The sequence below is a fragment of the Trifolium pratense genome, linkage group LG4, assembly GCF_020283565.1.
Source record: "Trifolium pratense cultivar HEN17-A07 linkage group LG4, ARS_RC_1.1, whole genome shotgun sequence".
Classification (NCBI taxonomy): Eukaryota; Viridiplantae; Streptophyta; class Magnoliopsida; order Fabales; family Fabaceae; genus Trifolium; species Trifolium pratense.
In genome coordinates this window covers 57,843,029-57,845,982 of record NC_060062.1, presented here as the reverse complement: position 1 = coordinate 57,845,982, position 2,954 = coordinate 57,843,029, and positions in this window count along the sequence as shown.

Below are 2,954 nucleotides of genomic sequence, written 5' to 3'. Positions count from 1 at the left end.
CACCTACCCTCAATTTATGTGAGGGTTAATTAGAAAAAACCTTAATTTAATTAATTTAGATTCTCTCCTCTTTCTTATCTCTTTCTTCTTTCAACTCCACCAACAATATTGTGTATTCTGATTCTCTCTTCTTCCAAATTTCTCCCCCAAACTCATGAAGAGGTCTCTTTTTATTACTCACTCAAATCATTTGTTTCTCAATTGAGTTTTTGTATCTTCCTTAGTCACAATACTTTTCAGCACTCTTCCTCTCTCTCAATTTTTTTTTACTGTACTACAAGTATAAATTGTTTTCACTTCATGCTTCTACATATTGCAGATTTGCAGCAAGCGGTTGTTGTTGTGTTAGCTTTAGTGGACTATAATAGTATACAAATATAAGTGGTGTATGGTGAAGCGGTGCTCTTTTTTTAATAAAAAAAATATAAAATTTAACAAAAGTGTGTTTGATGTTGTAACAAAAAAAAAAGTGTTATTCGTGATCTTAGAATACAGTAGTTTTTTTTTTTTTTTGAAAAGATAGAATACAGTAGTTTTAAATCTATTGAAGAATTTTTTTTTATCACACTTCGTGGCTTTATTCGGCTTAAAAGGTTACAAGTATTTTATTTCGTAAAAAAAGATTACTAATATTTACATAGAAGATATATATTCAGTTCATAAAAAAAAAAAAAACTCAAATGGCTTAGTTTAGTTCGTGTATGTGCATTCCAATAAATTGTTGATAAATATTTTTTCCATTTTTAAATAAATATCATTTCAGGTTTTTTTAAAAATAGTAATAATTTCGTTTATAAATTCCCCTTATTAACATTGTAAAATAATTTTTTTCTATTCCTACATTCTAAGTTTAGTCTTTAATTTTAATTATATTTTTAGTCCCTAAGAAATTATCCCACACATAGTTCTGGTCCATACTGTTAATTCAACATGACTTTTTGAATGTTTTTTTGCAGGTATATTTATAACATCTAACTCTGCAAGTGCACAGAATCGCTACAAAGTAATAAAGCGATAAGTTATCGTTCTCCACGAGGATTATGCCAAAGTTACTTGTTTCGCTTAGGAATATGATAGTTGTCTTCGCTTTGTGTATTTAAGAAGGTATTTTTGCGGGTATTTTAGTAAATGCGGAAAGTAAATGACAGAAAAGTAGGTAGCTTCCTTAGTAAATGCAGGCATAGAGTGTAGCGAACGATTGACGCGCGTTAATATCATTCGTTGTAGGTAGCTTCCGCCCGAGAGATCGGGGGAGTATCGACAACGAATAGAGTGGATTTTGACAAGACATTGCGATTCACTAATTTGTCGATCTAGTTGTTAGCACTTGAGTAGATTCCTATGATATAGTAGATTGTATGTGGTTTAGCTATAGACTAGGCGATTCCGATGATTCTACCTCGCTTTTCCATTATATCAAAGCACGTTTTCTAACAAATCATCACTCAACTTACCCCCAATTTATGTGTATTTCTTGCATAATGTCTATGAGCACTATTCGACTAGTTTAATCACACAATCCCTGTGGATCGATATTTTTATTACTACGTGGTAATTCGTTCACTTGCGAAAATTATCCATCAAAAAACAACAAAGAAAAAAAAACTAATATCTCTAATTTAAATATACAATTCCACTTGTACATTTATTAAATGAAATCAAATAATGCTTCAAAAAAAATCAAATCAAATAATTCATGCTATTCCGGTGTAAATACTCCCTCCGTTTCAAATTACTTGTCGTTTTAGAAAAAAAAAATTGTTAGCTATCTAAGTCACTCATGTAAATTCCAAATATTTAGGAGTAGTTGAAACCGTAAAAGATTATATATTTGGAAAATTAAAGTTTGTTTTATAAAAAAATTGGTACATAACATATTAAATTTATTGGAAAGATAAAGTGCGTGGAAAAAAACAAAATAAGCTTATTGGTGAATTAAAATAAGGGTATAATAGGAAATTAAGTGCAAAAATACACTTTCTTAAATTTTTTTCCTTCTAAAACGACAAGTAATTTGACACACAGAGAGTATATAGTATTTATTTTTTCAATCTCTTTAAATCATTGCATAGATTAACGTTGGTCGATATGATGTCGATCTTAGAAAAAAGAGGGGAAAAAATTAGGTTAAGTAATTAGGTTTAGGTTTGAGACAATGGTCCGACCTTTCTTTTAGTTCAGATGAACTATTTATATTTTTACTTGTGGTCAATAGTTAAACCCTAAACAAGTTCAAGCGTTAGTTCGTCTTCTTAAAATAGTCGAACCTTTTCATTTTGATCGGATAAATTTCAGGTAGACTGCACTTGTGATCGATCAAGCTTCTGTGTGATTGTTTTGCGACAATGGTCCGACCTTTCTTTTAGTTAAGATGAACTATTTAAATTTTTACTTATGATCAATAGTTAAACCCTAAACCCTAAACAAGTTCAAGAGTTAGTTCGTCTTCCTAAAATAGTCGAACCTTTTCATTTTGATCGGATAAATTTTAGGTAGACCGCACTTGTGATCGATCAAGCTTCCGTGTGATTGTTTTCCGACAATGGTCTATATTTCCTTGATATAGTGCAAGTTTAAGAGTATGTTACTTGATATACCTAGTCTCTATTTCCTTTTATGGAAAGGCAAAACAAATCATTTTTATTTATTACTAGATCATTCCTTACAAAACCCATGTCTATTGCATATTGTAACCCGAGTAAACTATGAAATACCCCCTGAAATTTTAAAATTCGTAAAATACCCCCTGAAATTTGGAAATTGACAAATACTCCCCTGAAATTTTAAAAAGTCAACCAAATTGCCTTCTGGCGTGGACTCTGACTGGTAGTGCAAGGGGGCAATTTGATTGACTTTTTAAAATTTCAGGGGGTATTGCCTATTTCCAAATTTCATGGGGTATTTGACGAATTTTAAAATTTTAAGAGGGTATTTGACGGTTTACTCATTGTAAC